Genomic DNA, 8,679 nt, shown 5'->3' on the forward strand with positions numbered 1-8,679 from the left:
AACAGTTGGAGTGCATGAATGTCCCATGTCCCATGTCCCATTCACAGATGGTTCAGGGCGCTGCATCCATCTGAAACCAATTAGACAATCTCTTAACTTTAATAACACTTCCCTGGTGGTAAAATAAAGTCATTCTCAGTTTACTGTCACCCTTAGAAAGAAATTAAGATTGAAAGAGGACTCATAAAACAGATGTAAGTGGAAAATAAAAGACTTTCTTGACTTTAACTTTGTTTAGTAGTCTTTCCAGCTAGCCAGGAGGCTGAAATTTGAATGTTAATCTCAAGGCAACCATCTGATATTTTCTAAAGTTTCAAGACCCATGGATATTCCTAAATCTCATGGACCACTTGTGAAATACCTGCAAATGCATATATAGAGGCCTACAATGCAGCCGCTTTGACCTTTGAAAAAATCAAGTCAGGAATCTTGGTGTGATTCTGGAGACAGACCTTAGTTTCAGTAGTCATGTCAAAGCAGTAACTAAATCAGCATACTATCATCTCAAAAATATTGCAAGAATTAGATGTTTTGTTTCCAGTCAAGACTAAGTACATAGCAGATATGTTCACTGAATATAAACCTAACAGACCACTCAGATCATTAGGATCGAGTCCGTTAGAAATACTAAGGGTTCACACAAAACAAGAGGAGTCTGCTTTCAGCTATTATGCCGCCCGCAGTTGGAATCAGCTTCCAGAAGAGATCAGATGTGCTAAAACATTAGTCACATTTAAATGCAGACTCAAAACTCATCTGTTTAGCTGTGCATTTATTGAATGAGCACTGTGCGATGTCCTAACTGATTGCACTATATTTTATGTATAATCGTTTTCTATTCTTAACCGTTTTAAAATCATTTTAAACCTCTTAAATCAATTTTTTTAAATCATTTAAAATATTTTTTATTTTATTGTTCTTTTATGTAAAGCACTTTGAATTACCATTGTGTATGAAATATGCTATATAAATAAACTTGCCTTGCCTTTTTAAATGCATCCCAGCAGGAATGAAGTTTTAATATGTCATCAATAATCTAGAAAAAAAAACATTAGACTCATTGTTTTATTTTTGCTACACTTTAAAAAAAATTCAAATGTTTATAGGCTGATATTTGGACTGATATAATCGTGTCAATGGCTAAGCACATTGGGAATTGCTCATCAATAATCTAGAAAAAAAAACATTAGACTCATTGTTTTATTTTTGCTACACTTTAAAAAAAATGTCAAATGTTTATAGGCTGATATTTGGACTGATATAATCGTGTCAATGGCTAAGCACATTGGGAATTGCTAAAAAAAATACAGATTGTATCACTAAATATATTCCAAACGTGATAGTAATGATGTCAGTAAGCAGTGACATTGCTATGATTTAATATTTACAAATTTTCCAAGTCAAAACTGTTGCTGAAATTTAGTTCATAGCATCCGCTACTTGCATATGTCTTGTTTATCCATGCTGTGAAACAGCATTTTACTTTTTTACTTTTCTGTTACTTACAGCTTGATGGATCTGTCTGTATGCCTTAACTTTTAGTCTATCTTGCAGGTCATTCATGGAAATGTCAGCACACTCTCATTTTAAAACTGTAACCCTCTCTCTCTATGAATGGAGGCCACTGTGCTGACAGAACTCCCATTTAAACATCATCAAACTTTTAAAAAAGTGCTTTCTGAGCTTTCTGTGTTTGTAGTAATCATACCACCATGTAGTTCAATTCTTCATATAAGAGACAGATTGTCGCTTAACAGATGATTCAGTGATTTCTAGGCCAGATGTTTGGTTTGACTCATGCTTTACTCTGCATGTCTTCCCACATCACCCTCCCCCAAGATGAGTGTAATCTATGCTTATGAGCTGATATGCAAAATATTTCTTTCTCTTGTAATGGGCTTATAAATACTTCTGTCCACAACGTTTTAACGACATTTTGCTCTTTAAACATCACAGTTAATCCAGTTTTCTGCTTTGAATTTGGATGACTCTCTCACCATGTTGTTCTTGTGGTTTCTCAATGCAGCCCATCTTGTCATCAATGAGGCACATGGTCTTTATGAATCAGTTTTGATTTTCCCAAAATTTTGGGAAAATGTGGCTATTTATGAGCACATGATGAGGTTTGTCTTCCTGTGCTTTGGTTTCTCCGGATCTGAGACCACTGCCAATAGTGGGTGGCAAATATGTGTGATTGAACCTAAAGCTGCTGCGTCATGGAGGTGAACACACTAAGAGTGAACCCAGGAGTTCTGACTCCTCTAACGAAGGTCTGGATATGTGAGCACATCTGGCTGCATTTGCGATGACTCAGTGGATGACTCAAAGCCAGTGTTTTTGTGCATAGCTGCACAACAATATTTGAAAAACAACCATAGTCTATATGAAAATGTTGACAGTTGACAGACAGTTGACAGATGTGTTCAGGAAAGTTATTAAGTTTTCGAATAAAACTAGCTGGGAATTGTTTAAGCGGTGATAATGCATACACTCTAAAAATGCTGGGTTATTTTTATTTTTTTTATTCCAAATGCTGGGTTCAGCCTGTTGGGTCATTTTATTGGGTTGTTTTTAACATTTTTGTTAGTTTTTAATGCTGGGTTATTTTTTTAGGGCTGAGTTTTGACACAAATTTCATGATTCGATTCTCATTCACAAGCTTATGATTTGAATCAATGTCGATTATTTTGGATAGGCTATATATCAGGTACAGTACATGCCAAATTTTTTCAAGGGAAAAAAATCTCTCAACTAATGCTGTAAAATATACATGAGAGTCAGTTGGTACTACATTACTATAATATTGAAGGTTAAAATTGACTGATTTGTTAAAATTACATTTAATTAAGTTTTTTAAATAATAAGGTTACAATTACATAATAATATTTCAAATCGTTTTTTTTTTTTTATATAAACATAATGGTGGCTGTCATAAAAACTTGATGGATTTATTCAAACATAAATTAAACATTAAAGAACAGTAAAATTTATAATGAATATGTTATTTGGTGCATATATTTAGCAAAATGCCCCTCTCTAACGTTTATTTTTCTAGCTGACTAACGAGTTTATGGTCACCAAATATGTTTTTTCTGAGGTAAATGTGACCTTATGTGACATTGTTTACAAGACATTATATTGACATCTTTGCGCGGCTGAAACACTGATTGAGCGATTACATGAGACAGGATACAGATTGTAAAGTTGTACTCTTTCTTTTAACTTACCTTCGGATGTTTAGTCATGTTTATTTTGTGCTGAAACTGGTATTAATGTGGAGGAGATGATCAGTTCACGTGCGCCTCTCGCTGCCGCGTCTGTTGAACTGAGGCGCTACAGCGATCTGTAACTCCACATTAAACAGTGCCATTTATTGTTTGAATTCTGCAGTACAATGGACAGAATTTGAAATCTGAGACTTTGTTTCATATTAAAAGTACCAAAGCACAATGCTTATTGCTATATTGGATGGGAAGTGCCCTTCAATGTTCCGTCCATTAACTGAAAACAGGCTAGACTAATGGAATCTTGGGATTTAAGAATCGATATCGTTCCGTAAAAATGAGAATCGATTAATATCGAGATATCGATATTTTTTAACCAGCCCTATTATTTTGTTTTCTATACCCAACCGCTGGGTTAAGCCTGTCTCGAATGAAACAACCCACCTGCTGAGTTACAATCAGTGTGCAGGCTTTTTGTGTCCACTACAGGAGAGAGAGGTTCTTACCGATTAGGTGCACTTCTTCAGGGAAATAAAGGTTTGTATACATTTTATTTTATTTATAAAGTCTTTGCTGTGCTGTAAATTGTATTATTTTATGCAACGCAACATTAAGGACAAGATGTCACTCAGCTGCATCAGCAACGGTCGTTTCGCACAATGCCTTGCCTTGCATAACATAAATGGATATTATTTGTTATAATACTGAGTTTAATTTAATTTTATGTTAAAAATGTGTTCTCTAATCACAGTACTGTTTGTTTTTGGGCAGGTTTTGGAGTAAGTCACGGCATTTTCCAGCTGAGTGAAACGCGAGTCAGTTCGCAGTTCCCCCGGCTTACAGCAGTCCATCACCAGCTCAGATTTCGGCAACACACCGGCATGCAAAGTAGCACAATTTCGGTAAAAAGCGATTACAGAGAACGGTTGAATACACTTAAATTAAAATTATACTTTTAAATGGTTGTATTCTCATGCTTTCTGCTCAAATTGAAAATAGCTGCTGGGTGGCATTTCCAAGATAGCCACCAAGCAAAATTATGAGCCTAGGCCCAATCCCAATTCTATTTTATACCCCTTCCCCTTCCCCTTCCCCTCCGTCTACCCCTTCCCCTTGTCCCTTGAAACAGAGTGTCAAGGGGTAGGGGTGAAAATATTCCCCTAAGAATTGGGATGTCAACGCTGCCCCACGACTTTTATTAATAACAGTTTAAATACTGAATCGATACATTATATTTTCCAGCAACGAGAGGATAAAATCGCTGTTTTTTTTTTTAAAGTAAACTCACTCTAAAAAGAGAGATGCGCATACACGCAACGTTCATCTCTCTTTCTCCCTCTCGAATTGGCAATATTTGAGAAAAGGGTTTAGCAATTTCAAATTATTGGGGGGACTAGCCCCCCTCAATGTCTACGGTGGTCATCGCCCTGATCAGACATGAAACTATGTTGTGGCACTATCATGCAGTCTATAATATGACGTTAGTTAGCAAATATTAGCGATTTTTTGCAAACATTTCTTTGAGTAACATGACCGTAAATATGAACTCACGATTGAATGTAACATAAAACAAATGATTACTTTTCGTTAAAATCTTTATTAATGCCAAAAATGCTTACATTTATTTGTCTTTTTGTTCGCTCGGGCAGCCATGTTGCCGCTGAAGCCGGTTTACGCAGAGGTAATTCATACGCCTTCATTTGATGTGTGGTCCCGAAAAATCTTCGTTTGAAGGGCTATCTGGCCTTTCCCCTACCCCTACCCCTCCAACCAAAAGAGAATCGAGACACCCCTACCCCTTCACGTGAATGAAAGGGGAAGGGCTAAGGGGTAGAATTGGGATTGGGCCTTAATGGGACAGTACATTGGTAATATCTAGTCTAGTCTTTTTAATCTCTACATCTCTGCTGCAGCGTATGACATCATTCTCCCAGAGGACAGGGGCGGGGTACAGCTGCAGCCACCTTCAGTTTACCCAGACCACACTAAACCCCTAGCCCCCACCAAATCTACAAGATCACATCTAACTGCCGTTTTCTGCTTCCCAACTCTCTTTTGAATGCCATCTAAAGGGGGTTTAACTCAATTTGGTACCTGTTGTGGACTGAAGAGGGATGCATGTGTATTATGTGCTCTAAAACAAATGATTTTTGTTTGATCCTGAAATGTGTGCAGTTGTCCTGCTAAGCATAGCACTATGTTTGTGTGGTATAGTTATCATCTATGGATCTGTCAGAAGTGCTTTCAATGGCAATGGGCAAAGGAAGCCACAAATTGATCAAATTACTAATTTATTAATTGTCTCTGTGCACACGTGCATGCAGTTTATTATAGAGCTGGCGAGAGGTCAGATATTAAAAGGGTAAAGATCTCGTCACGTCTCAGACACATATACTGTCTTTACTCTCATCACCATGACAACCCAGATGTGCATTTAGTCAGTGATGTCTCAGAATTTCCTTGCCATAGTCTGAAACGCTGCACAGAGGACGGAGGCTATCCCTGGTTACAGCAAAACACACAGAGAACTTAAGCGACAGGAATGTTTACTAAGTTGTTGAGTCACAGAAAACATTTTTTCAGAGGAAAACTCCTACAGAATAGAAAGTGGCTGGTGTTTGTGGGCGGAAGTTCACACAGATTTTTTTTCCTCTCTTTTTTTTACCCAAAGCTTTGCTTTAAGGCAACAGTGTCCTACACCCCTGAGATTTGTGAGTCAGAACACAATCTGGTAGTGATTTATGAATGAGCTTTGGTCTGCCTTTTCGATCATTAACCCTCATGTTCTGTTTGGACTGACTTTACGTTTGGGGCCCCAGAGAATAATGGATTTCCAACTATAAATTATAAAGCATTTACAATAATAATAACAACAAAAAAAACTATAAATACAATAACCAGATATTTTTTTTAGCTTTAACCCTTTGCTATATTGCTAAATAGTCATACAATTGTAAGAAATGTGACTGTTGGCCAGTATATTTATATCAGTATAAGGTAAATATCAGTATATATATATCAGTATAAGGGTATGTTATATAGGTCTTTTTGTGTTCAGTTTGACCAAACCTTTACATTTTGCTACATTTTGTTGATGATCACCAAAGAAACTGACAGCTGTATAATGTAGCAAAATACTATAGAACTTAAAAATAAAAGTCAAATTCAAAACCTCAAAATCAAAGATCAAAATAAACAACTAGGATTGCACCAATTAATTATAAATAATAAGAATTAAATATTAATTGTAAATAAATGAAGAAGAATAATTAAATATATTATTAGTACTAAAAATTATTAGTAATACAAATGTATTACATTTATCCATATTTATCTGGGAACTTTAAGGCAGTACAGAGACACACATGAAATTTAGTTGATGATCAGTTTTCATATAACTAGGGAAAGTCAAAAAGTCTCAATGTGATACTTCTGAGTATCAAAAGCATCAGAAACTATCATTTTCAGAGACTTTGGGTTCTTAAACAGAACATGACGGTTAATAAACAGAAGCTTCAAATATATATTATGCATGTCTTCTAACTAAAGAAATGTTGCCTAACATAACTCTTCTGTTTTTTTATGGGGTGGAGTGAACAAACCACAGTGTTTTGCAACAATGGAAATGTTTTTTGGAAAGAGGAATGGGCGGAGGGGAAAACTCCTCAAATGAGGCCAGGGTGAATCCAACAGAGCCCCTGCTGAGATGATAAGGTGACCCTTTATCCCTGATGAGAGACGCCTTCACCACTGATCCCAATCTCATCCCAGACAGCCCTCTTTCACAAAACAATGGCTGATTATTTTTGTCCTGAGAGATGATCTGATATAGACAGGTCACTGTTACCTAGGCCTACCTACCTGCCTCCAGCCGCACTCAGTCCAGCAGCGTTCGAGAGGAAGGGAAGCATCGCTGGTAGCTCTCCTATCCTGTTTAATGAAACTAAATCATCCCTAATTAAAAGCATGGGAGACAGTCCTCAGAGTGCATTACTCTGGACTGTCACAGTAATGTTTGTCATAAATGACACAATAACACTAATGAAGACTTTTTTCTTTTTTTATCCTAGATTAACTTTAATATCTATCACATATACAAGAACATCTTCACCTTATATAGTAGTGCTAAATGTAAACTGATACCTGGTTTAGAGTAAAACATTTTAGAAGAAGCGTTTAAGTAACACACACTGAACATAGAAGTTGATATTGCATGCAGCAATAAATAACGCCTCTTTCAAACTGTTATATGTATATTTTAAGTCATGTTGACAAAGGACAGGCTCTCAGCCACCATGTGCTGTGTGTTTTGTGAGCTGCTTGTGCAAATTGATCAATGGCAACTACGTATTAAAGCTGTGTTTAAAATCCTAATAGGTGTGTAAGTACTTGTTTGGTTTAGATTTATGAGTTCTTGGACCTTTAAGGAAAATCTAATCTTGTTAGTTCCTGGCATGCAGTATGGAGAGTGTCTTAAATTGTTATTGTTTCTCAGACGTTTCCCAGAAGAGTACTGCTTAATATTCCTCCGGGTTGATTTTACAGGGTAGTGAGTAAGACGCATTTTAGGAAAACTGGCGAATATTTCAGAACAAAAACAAAGAGTTTTTGAAACCGATAACAATAAGTCAGGACAGACTCAAGCACATTAAACTACACAAACCATTGAAATGAAGGATCTGTATGAGTGGAACTATTATAATTCAACCAATGTTATGTCATAGCAATTTGAGTGGCAATTTGAGTGGAAACCCTGAGACATGGATAAACACCTGCACGTCATTCCAGATGGTGCGGCGGAACTGCAGCGCTAGTAATGAGAGAATTTCCTTGCATGGGAAAGCAATGGTGTAGAGCGGCAGGCATCGAGAGGAAAATTTGTGGAGTTCTTTATTGCTGTAACACTCTGAATCATGGCATTTCCATATTTAAAAGGATACTTTCACCACCCACTAGGGTTGGAGAGTTGGATGAAGCTCCCAGAAGGCATTTAATTCAAAATGACAAAAACATGTTTATGTTGTCAATGAATCTCTCTGTGTCGTTGTACAATAAGGGAATGGCATCATGTCGTAAAGGCTTGTGGTGTGAGATAAATCATATATTCTAGACCAAAAATTAAGATTTCTTTTACAATTTGATAGACACCTTGATAAAATGAGGACATGATGCTTCTGTGCCAAAAATAGATTACTAAACAGTTAGTCCTGGTCCTCAATTTGATTGGTTGAACAGCACTCTAAGAGTGTTCATGTTTATTATACCAGCATTGGGACTTGGGACTTTTCACTCTTTGTATCACTCCACTTTTCTGTGTTCACTGGATTTCAGATCAAAGCATGTGAGCAGCATGGAGCAGAGTTTTTCTGCAAGAAGGGCGTTTGATAGACAAAGTGCCTATTTTCTCTCATTACATTATCGCATAATGTAATGCTTGAGCCGGCTTTTAGTTTAT

This window comes from Sinocyclocheilus grahami, unplaced genomic scaffold (genome assembly GCF_001515645.1).
Source record: "Sinocyclocheilus grahami isolate Dianchi unplaced genomic scaffold, SAMN03320097.WGS_v1.1 scaffold337.1, whole genome shotgun sequence".
NCBI classification, from domain to species: Eukaryota; Metazoa; Chordata; class Actinopteri; order Cypriniformes; family Cyprinidae; genus Sinocyclocheilus; species Sinocyclocheilus grahami.